General features: G+C 55.3%; 1 long non-coding RNA gene across 1 annotated transcript; it reads right to left on the reverse strand.

Annotated features, from left to right (window-relative positions):
* Positions 1–8,074: 8,074 nt before the first annotated feature.
* LOC139279448 (uncharacterized) lies at positions 8,075–9,633 on the reverse strand. Its single transcript, XR_011596477.1, has 2 exons — positions 9,470–9,633; positions 8,075–9,193 (listed from the first exon to the last, which is right to left on the reverse strand). It is a non-coding gene; the product is annotated as an uncharacterized lncRNA (long non-coding RNA).
* Between the last annotated feature and the right edge of the window lie 5,572 nt (positions 9,634–15,205).

Here is a 15,205-nt window from a genome sequence, read left to right on the forward strand (position 1 = left end):
CCCTTTCTTTAGTTATCCTCTTACTCCTAATATATTTATAGAGCCTCTTTGGGTTTGCCCACAAGTAGCTGTTTCCTGCCCACTGTGGCTAAATCACTTCTCAACTTAGCAAAGTTATCTTTTCCCCAATTTGGGACTTTTATTCTTGGTCTATCCTTGTCCTTATCCATAACTACCTTGAATCTGACTGAAATTTGGTCACTGGCACCCAAAGTACTCTCCCACAAATGCCCCTTCTACCTGCCCAGCTTAATTCCCCAAAACTAAATCCAGAACTGCCCCCTCTTGTGTTGGGCTTGTTACATACTGACTAAAAAAGTTCTTTTGAATGCATTTTAAGAATTCCGCACCCTCTATACCCTTCACACTATATTTGTCCCAATCAATATTAGGATAGTTGTAATCCCCAACTATTACTGCCCTATGGTTTTTGGACTTCACAGCAATTTGCCGACATATTTGCTCCTCTATCTCCCTCCCGCTGTTTGGGGGTCTATAATACACATCCAGCAGTGTGATCAGCCCTTTTATATTTTTCAGTTCGACCCATATGATGATCCCTCTAACATATCATCCCTCCTCACCGCTGTAATAGTTTCTTTAATCAATACCGTAACCCTGCCCCCCTTTTTACCCCCCTCTCTGTCCTGTCTAAAAATCCTGTAAGCAGGAATATTGAGCTGCCAAACCTACCCCTCTTTCAACCATGTCTCTTTAATGGCTATAATGTTATACACACAATTGTCAACCTCTGCTCTCAGCTCATCCGCCTTATTCACTATACTCATTGCATTAAAGTATATACCATTTAGCACAGGAAGACCTCCTTGCTTACTACTTACTAACCCTTGTTTCCTCTGTCTTACAGAATCACTTTCTAAATTCTTGCTTTCCAATTTCAGTTTTTGTTCCTTCCCTATTGAATTCGTTCTCAGGTTCCCATCCCCCTGCCAAGCTAGGGACGAGGTAGGTATGGGGACCCAGGATGTAGTGATGGAGGAGCCTCGGCCCTTGCAATTGTCCAACAGGTTCGAGGTTCTTGCTCCCTGTGTGGACGAGAGCAGGGACTGCAGGGAGGATGAGCAAACTGACCACAGCACCGTGGTACGGGGGGCCATTCAAGTGGGGGGAGTAAAAAGAAATGTTGTAGTGGTAGGGGACAGTGTAGTTCGGGGGATAGATACAGCTCTCTGCAGCCGAGAGCGTGAGTCCCGAAGGCTGTGTTGCCTGCCCAGTGCCGGGGTTAAGGACATCATCTCTGGGCTGGAGAGGAACTTGGAGTTGGAGGAGGAAGATCCAGTTGTCATGGTCCACGTGGGTACCAATGATATAGATAGGACAAAGAAATAGGTTCTGCTGAGGGAGTATCAGCAGCTAGGGACTAAATTAAAAAGCAGAACTATAAAGGTAATAATCTCTGGATTACTACCTGAGCCACGAGCAAATTTGCATAGGGGAAATAGGATCAGAGAGATGAACACGTGGCTCAAAGACTAGTGTGGGAGGAATGGGTTTCAAATCATGGGGCACTGGCACCAGTACTGGGATAGGAGGGAGCTGTTCTGTCGGGACAGACTTCACTTGTACCAGGCTGGGGCCAGTGTCCTGGCAAATCGTTAACTAGGGCTGTAGATAGGGCTTTAAACTAAATAGTGGGCGGGAGGGATCCTGTGAGCAGAAATTTAAGAAGTCAAAGAGAAAGGAGAAGGCAAAAGTGCAGGGTAGCGATAGGGGTAATGATAACCAGAGTGGGACAGAGCGTATACACAAGACAAAATTAAAAGCTCTTTATCGGAACGCACGAAGCATTCATTACAAGATAAAAGAGTTGATCTCACAAATAAATATAAATGGGTATGATCTGATAGCCATTACAGAAACATGGTTGCAAGGTGACCAAAGCTGGGAACTGAATATTCAGGGGTATTTGCCATTTCGTAAGGATAGACAGAAAGGAAAAGGAGGTGGGGTAGCTCTGTTAATAAAGGATGAGATCAGTGCAGTAGTAAGAAATGATTATGGCTCAGAAAATCAAGATGTAGAATCAGTTTGGGTGGAGATAAGAAATAATAAGGATGGAAATCACTGGTGGGAGTGGTCTACAGACTCCTGAACAGTAGCTACACTATAGGACAGAGTATAAATCAAGAAATAATGGAGGTTTGTAGGAAAGGTACGACAATAATCATTGGCAATTTTAATCTTCATATTGATTGGACAAATCGAATTGCCCATAGTAACTTTGAGGAAGAGTTCACAGAGTGTATCCGGGATGGTTTCTTGGAACAATACATTGTGAAACCAACCAGGGATCAGACTATTTTAGATCTGGTAATTTATAACGAGTCTGGATTAATTAATGATCTCGTAGTGCAGGATCCTCATGAGAAGAGTGATCATAGCATGGTAGAATTTCAAATTCAGTTCGAGGGTGAGAAAGCTAGGTCTCAAACTAGTGTCCTGAACTTAAATAACGGTAATTACGAAGGTATGAAGGCAGAGTTGGTTAAAGTGCACTGGGAAAATAGATTAAAGGGCAAGGCTGTAGAAATGCAGTGGTAAACATTTAAGGAGCGATTTCATAACGCTCAGCAAAGATTTATTCTTGTGAGAAATAAAGATGCTAAGAGAAGGAAGAACTATCCCTGGCTAACTAAGGAAGTAAAGGATGGGATCAAATTGAAAACAAAGGCATACAATGCCGCGAAGGACCGTGGAAGGTCAGAGGATTGGGGAATTTTTAGAAACCAGCAAAGGACGACTAAAAAAATGATAAAAACAAAGAGAGCTTATGAGAGTAAACTGGAAAGAAATATAAAAACAGACAGTAAAAGCTTCTACAGGTATATAAAAAGGAAGAGAGTAGCTAAAGCAAATGTTGCCCCATTAGAGGATAAGACTAGGGAATTAATAATGGGGAACAGGGAAATGGCAGAGACTTTGAATGAAGATTTTGTATCAGGCTTCACGGTAGAGGACACTAAAAACACCCCAATAATTGATAATCAAGGGGCTATTGCGGGGTGGGGAGGGGGACGGGAAGGTGTGGACTTAAAACAATTCCTATCACTAGAGATAAAGTACTAGGCAAATTAATGGGACTAAAGATGGACAAGTCCCCTGGACTTGATGGCCTGCATCCTAGGGTCTTAAAAGAGGTGGCTGCAGAGATAGTGGATGCATTGGTTGTAATCTACCAAAATTCCGTGGATCTTGGAGAGGCCCCAGCAGACTGGAAAACCGCAAATGTAACGCCCCATCTACGAAATGAGGGAGACAGAAAGCAGGAAACTATGGAACAGTTAGCCTAACATCTGTCATTAGAAAAATGTTGGAGTCCATCATCAAGGAATCAGTAGCAAGATATTTGAAAATCATAATGCAGTCAAGCAGAGTCAGCATGGTTTTATGAAAGGGAAATCATATTTGACAAATTTGCTGGAGTTCTTTGAGGATGTAACGAGCAGCGTGGGTAAGGGGGAACCAGTGAATGTGGTGCATTTGGATTTCCAGAAAGCATTTGATAAGGTGCCACATAAAAGGTTACTGCACAAGATAAAAGTTCACAGAGTTGTGGGTAATATATTAGCAAGGATAGAGGATTGGCTAACTAACAGAAAACGGAGGTTCGGGATAAATGGGTCATTTTCAGGTTGGCAACTAGTGGGATGCCGCAGGGATCGGTGCTGGGGCCTCAACTATTTACAATTTATATTAATGACTTGGATGAAGGGACCAAATGTAATGTAGCCAAATTTGCTGATGATACAAAGATAGGTGGAAAAGCAAGTTGTGAGGAGGACACAAATAATCTACAAAGGGATATAGATAGATTCAGTGAGTGGGCAAACATTTGGCAGATGGAGTATAATGTGGGAAAATGTGAGGTTATCCACTATGGTAGAACAGAAAAGCAAATTATTATTTAAATGGGGAGCAATTACAAAATGCTGTAGTACAGAGGGATCTGGGGGTTCTTGTATATGAAATGCAAAAAGTTAGCATGCAGGTACAGCAAGTAATCAGGAAGACAAATGGAATGTTGGCCTTTATTGTAAGGGGGGGATAGAGTATGAAAGCAGAGAAGTCCTGCTACAACTGTACAGGGTATTGGTGAGGCCACACCAGGAATACTGCATACAGTTTTGGTCTCCTTATTTAAGGAAAGATATACTTGCATTGGAGGCTGTTCAGAGAATGTTCACGAGGATGATTCCTGAGATGAAGGGGTTGTCATATGAAGAAAGGTTGAGCAGATTGGGCCTGTACTCATTGGAGTTTAGAAGGAGAGGTGATCTTATTGAAACATATAAGATATTGAGGGGGCTTGACAAGGTGGATGCAGAGAGGATGGGGGAATCTAGAACTAAGGGGCATAATTTCAGAATAAAGGAATTAACAACCCTGCCCATGTCCTACCGAGTTCAATTGCAGTCTTTTCAGTTCAGCACATTTCCTGTCTGTAACCTCCAATACTGTGTCTGATGCTCAAGTCCGGATCATCTCTCTGTATTGACTGCAACAGTACTAACACTGACCCTGGGGGACAGCACTGTCTACTTCTCTCCAGTCGCTATAACATCCATTAACCACTCGCTGTTTTCTGCCCTTTAACCAAATCCCTCTCCATTCTGCCACACTCCCTTCAATACCTCTGCAAGGCACCTTACATGCTTTCATATGCTTTCCTCAAATCCCGATACACAACATGCACTGGAGCTTTAGTTCAATCTCTGCTAAATTCTCATCCTGTAGTGTAACAAAACACGCCAGCCCCACAGAGATTTCTAGTTGGGAGAACTCGCTATGCTTTCCACAGAGGCCGCATATAGACACTAAAGTAACTAACAGACACACAGACAGAGAAACAGAAGATCAGAGGGAGGTCAGAGCAAATGAAACACATTGAGCAATAAATAGCGCTGATGTCAATGTCACAGTGGTTCCTGACCACGCTCACCGACAGTATTTGTTCCATTTTCCGTCTCATGTTCTGAATGATTAGCAGCAGCAGGTGCAGCGATGTCAACACGTAGATTTACTCAGCCTGCAGTGACTGGCGGGGTCCCAGAGCAGCCCAGAGTCAATCCTTGCACAGCACAGGCATAAAAAGGAAAAGAGTGGCTAGAGGAAATGTTGGTCCCTTAGAGGATGAGACCGGGGAATTAGTAATGGGGAACATGGAGATGCCAGAAACTCTGAACAAATATTTTGTATCAGTCTTTACGGTAGAGGACACTAACAATATCCCAACAGTGGATAGTCAAGGGGCTATAGGGGGGAGGAACTTAACACAATCACAATCACTAAGGAGGTGGTACTCAATAAGATAATGGGACTAAAGGCAGATAAATCCCCTGGACCTGATGGCTTGCATCCTAGGGTCTTAAGAGAAGTAGCGGCAGGGATAGTGGAAGTTTTGGTTGTAATTTACCAAAATTCCCTAGATTCTGGGGAGATCCCAGCAGATTGGAAAATTGCAAATGTAACGCCCCTATTTAAAAAAAGGAGGCAGACAAAAAGCAGGAAACTATAGACCAGTTAGCCTAACATCTGTGGTTGGGAAAATGTTGGAGTCCATTATTAAAGCAGTAGCAGGACATTTGGAAAAGCAAAATTTGGTCAAGCAGAGTCAGCATGGATTTATGAAGGGGAAGTCACATTTGACAAATTTGCTGGAATTCTTTGAGGTTGTAACGAACAGGGTGGATAAAGGGGAACCAGATGTGTTGTATTTGGACTTCCAGAAGGCATTCGACAAGGTGCCACGTAAAAGGTTACTGCACAAGATAAAAGTTCACGGGGTTGGGGGTAATATATTAGCATGGATAGAAGATTGGCGAACTAACAGAAAACATAGTAGTTCATTCTCAGGTTGGCAATCAGTAACTAGTAGGGTGCCGCAGGGATCAGAACTGGGACCCCAACTATTTACAATCTATATTAACTTGAAGGAAGGGACCGAGCATAACGTAGCCAAGTTTGCCGACGTTACAAAGATGGGAGGAAAAGCAATGTGAGGAGAACACAATCTGCAAAAGGACATAGACAGGCTAAGTGAGTGGGCAAAAATTTGGCAAATGGAGTATAATATTGGAAAGTGTGAGGTCATGCACTTTGGCAGAAAAAAAATCGAGGCGCAAGTTATTATTTAAATGGAGAAAGATTGCAAAGTGCTGCAGTACAGCGGGACCTGGGGGTACTTGTGCATGAAACACAAAAGGTTAGTATGCAGGTACAGCAAGCGATCAGGAAGACCAATGGAATCTTGGCCTTTATTGCAAAGGGGATGGAGTATAAAAACAGGGCAATCTTGCGAGTTATACAGGGTATTGGTGAGGCCACACCTGGAATACTGCGTAGTTTTGGTTTCCATATTTAAGAAAGGATATACTTGCTTTGGATGCAGTTCAGAGAAAGTTCACAAGATTGATTCCAGAGATGAGGGGTTGACTTATGAGGAAAGATTGAGTATCTTGTACCTCTACTCATTGGCATTCAGAAGAATGAGAGGTGATCTTATCGAAGCGTGTAAGATTACTAGGGGGCTTGACAAGGTGGATGCAGAGAGGATGTATCCACTGATAGGGGAGACTAGAACTAGGGGGCATAATCTTAGAATAAGGGGCTGCCCATTTAAAACCGAGATGAGGAGAAATTTCTTCTCTGAGGGTTGCAAATCTGTGGAATTTGCTGTCTCAGAGAGCTGTGGAAGCTGGGACATTGAATAAATTTAAGACAGAGAGAGGTTCTTAAATGATAAGAGGTTATGAAAAGCGGGCGGAGAAGTGGAGCTGAGTCCATGATCGGATCAACCATGAGCGTATTAAATGGCGGAGCAGGCTCGAGGGGCCGTATGGCCTACTCCTGCTCCTATTATGTTATGTGGGATTCTGCATCAAGTCCCAGAGCCACAGGATAGGGGGGCTGTGAGCAATGGCCACTGGGAACTGCTGGAAATGGGTGTGTGAGAGTAAAACAGACCAGGGAACACAAAACACAGGGACGGAGAGTGTAAAACACAGGCCAGAGAGAGAGAGAGAGAGAGCGAGCACGCAAAACAGAGGGGGAGAGGGGGGGGGGGGGAGAAGAGGGGTGCACGGGGGGTGGGGAGGAGAAGGGTGCGGGGGGAGGGATGTGGGGGGTAGGGATAAAATGAACAGTGAGCTGGTCACTTGTTTCTCACCGGGTTACGCTTAGACCCCGGCAACAAGAGGTGCCTGTGTGGGCTGTGCACCACGTGGAGATGTTGTGAAATCTCGCATCAGGGCCCAGGATACTTGTGCAACAGTAAACGGCAATTCCTCACCCAGGCTGCAAGACATGACATTCACTGAGATTCTTGTTGGGAAACAGCGGCAGGTATTCGCATCAATGAGAGGAAATTGTTGTGAAGTGTTGGTGTCAGTCTGTGCTTCTCACCCAGCTCTCCAGGCAGCACCAGTGCTGTTTGTGCCACCAATTAATCCACGGTCTTTGCAACTTGCACTATGGTTCCTGATTGGAAGCAGTGGAGAGATGTGACTGACCCCGGGGGCAGAGAACCAGTCACCCGGGGAGGGAGGCAGGGTTCATGACCCTTAGGGGAGGGGGGGGGGGGGGCGCAGGGCATACGACCACAGGAGGTGCAGGATACAAGACTCCGGGGGGGAGGAGGCAGTGTACACGACCCTGGGGGGGGGGGGGGGGGGGAAAAGAGAGGGGAGAGGCGGCGGCAGGGTACATGACCCCAAGGGGGGGGAGAAGCAGGGTACACGTACACGACCCCGGTGGGGGCGGGGGCAAGGTACATGTACACGACCCCGGTGGGGGGGGGGGGGGGCAGGGTACATGTACACGACCCCGGTGGGGGGGGGGGAGGGGAGGGGCAGGGTACACGTACACGACCCCGGTGGGGGGGGGGGGGGGGCAGGGTACACGTACATGACCCCGGGGGCTGAGTATCAGACCGAGCCGAGAGTGTTGGGGACAGATTGCAGCTTGTTCAGTAACAGTGTAGAATCAGGAGGCAGTGTTGGCAAAATTGATTTCAGGTACTCCTCTCCTCAGTGTCCAAATAAAGGTGGCTGAAATCGACAATTTAAACACTTTATTACAAGTATTTACTTCCAATAATAAACAAATGGAGATATGTAAACATACTTTTATTCGGTTTAAAATATTCCTGTAAAATGGATTAAGTCAGGCTCCATGATTTCAGCAATAACTTCATCCTAAAAACTAAAAACAAAGCTTTAAAAAGGTCCAGGCGGGAGCGCAGCCATTGGCTGGAGCCGCAGAGAATTACCCGCTCGATGGGGTAACCCAGATAAACCTGGTGCTTCCTGCCCAGCACAGCACAGCACTGACACTTACTTCTGTTCATTCTCGGGATGTGGGCGTCGCTGGCAAGGCCGGCAGTTATTGCCTGTCCCAGGCTGCCCAGAGGGTGGGAGTGAACCGCCTTCTGGAACCGCTGGTAGGGCGGGCAGTGGGGTGAGTGGTGGGGGTGCGAGGGGGGTGACGGGGGACAGTGAGGTAGCGAAGGGTCCGAGCCAAGCACCAGAGGCAAGTGAGCAGGAAGATCAGCAACTCTCGCTCACGATGGCGATCGCACGTCACTGAACTGCCAAACACCTCTTCAGGAACTCACTAACTACAGGAGTGTTGCTCTCAAGTGATGGGTTTAATCGGCCGGCTGTAACTGGAACCCCTGCAAATGCTGGTGATTGCACTCGACACGTCCCATCTCTAAACACTGGCCCTCAGCGAGACGGCACAGCCCGGCACCCGATGGGCAGAAACCCCACACAGAGGGGCCTGGCCGAGGTTAACTGGCTGTAACCAGCGAGCAGCTCACGACGTGTGGAGACAGAGACTGGTACACGAGCAAATGGCCAAGACCAGGTCCACATCCGGTGCTAGTCTGTGTGACGGGATATCCATCCTGAGAAGGTCAATATTCAAAGCTAGTGCTGTCTGTGATACAGAAATAGGTGAATGCACTCCCCCTGCCCCAAGTCCTTAAAATACAGCTCATTGTTGACAATGAGTTACTGAAATTGGTGTCACAAATGTTAAAAAGAGCCGGATGTTGTAGTGGCCGCGAGTGCAGCGATTAGGTGAGGATGTCATGAGCCTGATGTTCCACAAGTAATGCCACATCCTTCACATCATCGCACCAGGAATCCAGTCGCTCCTTCATCCCTTTAATCTGTAAAACCAGAGTCAGCTGTTAATGCACGGGGCTCGTATCAATCCCCAATCACAGCTCTGACTGACCGAGCAAACACTCAGCAACACAATCAGCAATCTCTTCAGATCGAGAGATCAGCATTGCTAAATCTCCCAGCTCGCTCTCAGTGAATTTTAAACCAAGTTACTTGTTTCAAAGAATCAACGTGACTGGACAGTGCCGCCACTCAGGGATTCCACACGCACCCATTGCTCCAACTCCCCCCAACAACCCACAGATTCTCCCAGTGTTTACCTGTGCCAGATCCAACACTCTGGGTTGAACCCACGTCATGTGCACTCGCTCATCCACCTCATCGATGCTGCCCTTCACCAGCCCCACAGACAGCGCCTTCATCACCAGCAGCTCCACCTGTCAGAGCAACAACTGTAACTATCCGCACAACACAAGCCGAAGCCACTCCCTGCTCTCCTCACTGAGACACTCGCATATACTGAGTGTCATGGAGGTGTCAGTGTGGAAACAGAGACACAAAGACAGAGAGGGAGGGAGGGAGGGAGGGAGAGGGAGGGAGGGAGGGAGAGGGAGAGGGGAGAGAGAGGGGAGGGGGAGAGAGAGGGAGGGGGGAGAGAGAGGGAGGGGGGAGAGAGAGAGGGAGGGGGGAGAGAGAGGGAGGGGGGAGAGAGAGGGAGGGGGGAGAGAGGGGGAGGGGGGAGAGGACAGGGAGACAGACAGACAGACAGACAGGGTGGGAGACAGACAGACAGACAGGGTGGGAGACAGACAGACAGACAGGGTGGGAGACAGACAGACAGACAGGGTGGGAGACAGACAGAGACAGACAGAGACAGAGAGAGACAGACAGAGACAGACAGAGACAGACAGAGACAGACAGACAGAGAGAGACAGACAGACAGAGAGACAGACAGACAGACAGAGACAGACAGAGACAGACAGACAGACAGAGACAGACAGACAGACAGAGACAGACAGACAGACAGACAGACAGACAGGGAGACAGACAGACAGACAGACAGGGAGGGAGACAGACAGGGAGACAGACAGACAGGGAGACAGACAGACAGGGAGACAGACAGACAGGGAGACAGACAGACAGGGAGACAGACAGACAGGGAGACAGACAGACAGGGAGACAGACAGACAGGGAGACAGACAGACAGGGAGACAGACAGACAGACAGGGAGACAGACAGGGAGGGAGACAGACAGACAGGGAGGGAGACAGACAGACAGGGAGACAGACAGACAGACAGAGACAGACAGACAGACAGACAGACAGACAGACAGACAGACAGACAGACAGACAGACAGGGAGGGAGGGAGACAGACAGACAGACAGGGAGGGAGACAGGGAGGGAGGGAGGGAGGGAGGGAGGGAGGGAGACAGGGAGGGAGGGAGCGAGACAGGGAGGGAGGGAGCGAGACAGGGAGGGAGGGAGCGAGACAGGGAGGGAGGGAGCGAGACAGGGAGGGAGGGAGCGAGACAGGGAGGGAGGGAGCGAGACAGGGAGGGAGGGAGCGAGACAGGGAGGGAGGGAGCGAGACAGGGAGGGAGGGAGCGAGACAGGGAGGGAGGGAGACAGGGAGCGAGGGAGGGAGACAGGGAGCGAGGGAGGGAGGGACAGAGACTGAGAGGCAGGGAGGGAGAGAGGGAGGGAGGGACAGAGACCGAGAGGCAGGGAGGGAGACAGACAGAGGGAGGGAGGGTGGGAGGGAGGGAGGCAGACGGAGACAGACAGACAGACGGACGGAGGGAGGCAGGGAGGGAGGGACAGAGACCGACGGACGGAGGGACAGAGACCGAGAGGCGGGGAGGGAGGGACAGAGACCGAGAGGCGGGGAGGGAGGGACAGAGACCGAGAGGCGGGGAGGGAGGGACAGAGACCGAGAGGCGGGGAGGGAGGGAGACCGAGAGGCGGGGAGGGAGGGAGACCGAGAGGCGGGGAGGGAGGGAGACCGAGAGGCGGGGAGGGAGGGAGACCGAGAGGCGGGGAGGGAGGGAGACCGAGAGGCGGGGAGGGAGGGAGACCGAGAGGCGGGGAGGGAGGGAGACCGAGAGGCGGGGAGGGAGGGAGACCGAGAGGCGGGGAGGGAGGGAGACCGAGAGGCGGGGAGGGAGGGAGACCGAGAGGCGGGGAGGGAGGGAGACCGAGAGGCGGGGAGGGAGGGAGACCGAGAGGCGGGGAGGGAGGGAGACCGAGAGGCGGGGAGGGAGGGAGACCGAGAGGCGGGGAGGGAGGGAGACCGAGAGGCGGGGAGGGAGGGAGACCGAGAGGCGGGGAGGGAGGGAGGGAGACCGAGAGGCGGGGAGGGAGGGAGACCGAGAGGCGGGGAGGGAGGGAGACCGAGAGGCAGGGAGGGAGGGAGGGAGGGAGGGAGACCAAGGCGCAGGGAGGGAGGGAGGCAGGGAGGGAGGGACGGAAACCGAGCGGTAGGGAGGGAGGGAGGCAGGGAGGGAGGGAGGCAGGGAGGGAGACCGAGAGGCAGGGAGGGAGGGAGAGCGAGAGGCAGGGAGGGAGGGAGACAGACCGAGGCGCAGGGAGGGAGGGAGGCAGGGAGGGAGGGAGACCGAGAGGCGGGGAGGGAGGGAGGGAGGGAGGGAGACCGAGAGGCGCAGGGAGGGAGGGAGGGAGGGAGGGAGACCGAGAGGCGGGGAGGGAGGGAGGGAGAACGAGAGGCGGGGAGGGAGGGAGGGAGGGAGACCGAGAGGCAGGGAGGGAGGGAGACCGAGAGGCAGGGAGGGAGGGAGGGAGGGAGGGAGGGATGGAGACCGAGCGGTCGGGAGGGAGGGAGGCAGGGAGGGAGGGAGACAGACCGAGAGGCAGGGAGGGAGGGAGGGAGACCGAGAAGCAGGGAGGGAGGGAGGGAGGGACGGAGACCGAGCGGTAGGGAGGCAGGGAGGGAGACCGAGAGGCGGGAGGGAGGGAGACCGAGAGGCGGGGAGGGAGGGAGACCGAGAGGCGGGGAGGGAGGGAGACCGAGAGGCGGGGAGGGAGGGAGACCGAGAGGCGGGGAGGGAGGGAGACCGAGAGGCGGGGAGGGAGGGAGACCGAGAGGCGGGGAGGGAGGGAGACCGAGAGGCGGGGAGGGAGGGAGACCGAGAGGCGGGGAGGGAGGGAGACCGAGAGGCGGGGAGGGAGGGAGACCGAGAGGCGGGGAGGGAGGGAGACCGAGAGGCGGGGAGGGAGGGAGACCGAGAGGCGGGGAGGGAGGGAGACCGAGAGGCGGGGAGGGAGGGAGACCGAGAGGCGGGGAGGGAGGGAGACCGAGAGGCGGGGAGGGAGGGAGACCGAGAGGCGGGGAGGGAGGGAGACCGAGAGGCGGGGAGGGAGGGAGACCGAGAGGCGGGGAGGGAGGGAGACCGAGAGGCGGGGAGGGAGGGAGACCGAGAGGCGGGGAGGGAGGGAGACCGAGAGGCGGGGAGGGAGGGAGACCGAGAGGCGGGGAGGGAGGGAGACCGAGAGGCCGGGAGGGAGGGAGACCGAGAGGCCGGGAGGGAGGGAGACCGAGAGGCCGGGAGGGAGGGAGACCGAGAGGCGGGGAGGGAGGGAGACCGAGAGGCGGGGAGGGAGGGAGACCGAGAGGCGGGGAGGGAGGGAGACCGAGAGGCGGGGAGGGAGGGAGACCGAGAGGCGGGGAGGGAGGGAGACCGAGAGGCGGGGAGGAGGGAGACCGAGAGGCGGGGAGGGAGGGAGACCGAGAGGCGGGGAGGGAGGGAGACCGAGAGGCCGGGAGGGAGGGAGACCGAGAGGCCGGGAGGGAGGGAGACCGAGAGGCCGGGAGGGAGGGAGACCGAGAGGCCGGGAGGGAGGGAGACCGAGAGGCCGGGAGGGAGGGAGACAGAGAGGCCGGGAGGGAGGGAGACCGAGAGGCCGGGAGGGAGGGAGACCGAGAGGCCGGGAGGGAGGGAGACCGAGAGGCCGGGAGGGAGGGAGACCGAGAGGCGGGGAGGGAGGGAGACCGAGAGGCGGGGAGGGAGGGAGACCGAGAGGCGGGGGAGGGAGGGAGACCGAGAGGCGGGGAGGCAGGGAGACCGAGAGGCGGGGAGGGAGGGAGACCGAGAGGCGGGGAGGGAGGGAGACCGAGAGGCGGGGAGGGAGGGAGACCGAGAGGCAGGGAGGGAGGGAGACCGAGAGGCAGGGAGGGAGGGAGACCGAGAGGCAGGGAGGGAGGGAGACCGAGAGGCAGGGAGGGAGGGAGACCGAGAGGCAGGGAGGGAGGGAGACCGAGAGGCAGGGAGGGAGGGAGACCGAGAGGCAGGGAGGGAGGGAGACCGAGAGGCAGGGAGGGAGGGAGACCGAGAGGCAGGGAGGGAGGGAGACCGAGAGGCAGGGAGGGAGGGAGACCGAGAGGCAGGGAGGGAGGGAGACCGAGAGGCAGGGAGGGAGGGAGACCGAGAGGCAGGGAGGGAGGGAGACCGAGAGGCAGGGAGGGAGGGAGACCGAGAGGCAGGGAGGGAGGGAGACCGAGAGGCAGGGAGGGAGGGAGACCGAGAGGGAGGGAGCCCGAGAGGCAGGGAGGGAGGGAGCCCGAGAGGCAGGGAGGGAGGGAGCCCGAGAGGCAGGGAGGGAGGGAGGGAGGGAGACCAAGGCGCAGGGAGGGAGGGAGGCAGGGAGGGAGGGATGGAGACCGAGCGGTAGGGAGGGAGGGAGGCAGGGAGGGAGGGGAGGGAGGGAGGGAGACCGAGAGGCAGGGAGGGAGGGAGGGAGACCGGAGAGGCAGGGAGGGAGACCGAGAGGCAGGAGGGAGACCGAGAGGCAGGGAGGGAGGGAGGGAGACCGAGAGGCAGGGAGGGAGGGAGGGAGACCGAGAGGCAGGGAGGGAGGGAGGGAGACCGAGGCGAAGGGAGGGAGGGAGGGAGACCGAGGCGCAGGGAGGGAGGGAGGGAGGGAGACCGAGGCGCAGGGAGGGAGGGATGGAGGGAGGGAGACCGAGAGGCGGGGAGGGAGGGAGACCGAGGCGCAGGGAGGGAGGGAGGGAGGGAGGGAGGGAGACCGAGAGGCGGGGAGGGAGGGAGGGAGGGAGACCGAGGCGCAGGGAGGGAGGGAGACCGAGGCGCAGGGAGGGAGGGAGACCGAGGCGCAGGGAGGGAGGGAGACCGAGAGGCGGGGAGGGAGGGAGACCGAGAGGCGGGGAGGAGGGAGACCGAGAGGCGGGGAGGGGAGGGAGACCGAGAGGCGGGGAGGGAGGGAGACAGAGAGCGGGGAGGGAGGAGACCGAGAGGCGGGGAGGGAGGGAGACCGAGAGGCGGGGAGGGAGGGAGACCGAGAGGCGGGGAGGGAGGGGAGGGAGACCGAGAGGCGGGGAGGGAGGGAGACCGAGAGGCGGGGAGGGAGGGAGACCGAGAGGCGGGGAGGAGGGAGACCGAGAGGCGGGGAGGGAGGGAGACCGAGAGGCGGGGAGGGAGGGAGACCGAGAGGCGGGGAGGGAGGGAGACCGAGAGGCGGGAGGGAGGGAGACCGAGAGGCGGGGAGGGAGGGAGACCGAGAGGCGGGGAGGGAGGGAGACCGAGAGGCGGGGAGGGAGGGAGACCGAGAGGCGGGGAGGGAGGGAGACCGAGAGGCGGGGAGGGAGGGAGACCGAGAGGCGGGGAGGGAGGGAGACCGAGAGGCGGGGAGGGAGGGAGACCGAGAGGCGGGGAGGGAGGGAGACCGAGAGGCGGGGGAGGGAGGAGACCGAGAGGCGGGGAGGGAGAGAGGGAGGGAGGGAGACCGAGAGGCGGGGAGGGAGGGAGGGAAGGAGAACGAGAGGCGGGGAGGGAGGGAGGGAGGGAGAACGAGAGGCGGGGAGGGAGGGAGGGAGAACGAGAGGCGGGGAGGGAGACCGAGAGGCGGGGGAGGGAGCGAGGGAGGGAGACCGAGAGGCAGGGAGGGAGGGAGGGAGGGAGACCGAGGCGCAGGGAGGGAGGGAGGCAGGGAGGGAGGGACGGAGACCGAGCGGTAGGGAGGGAGGGAGGCAGGGAGGGAGGGAGGGAGACCGAGAGGCAAGGGAGGGAGGGAGGGAGACCGAG

The sequence above is a fragment of the Pristiophorus japonicus genome, chromosome 14 (genome assembly GCF_044704955.1).
Source record: "Pristiophorus japonicus isolate sPriJap1 chromosome 14, sPriJap1.hap1, whole genome shotgun sequence".
NCBI lineage: Eukaryota > Metazoa > Chordata > Chondrichthyes > Pristiophoridae > Pristiophorus > Pristiophorus japonicus.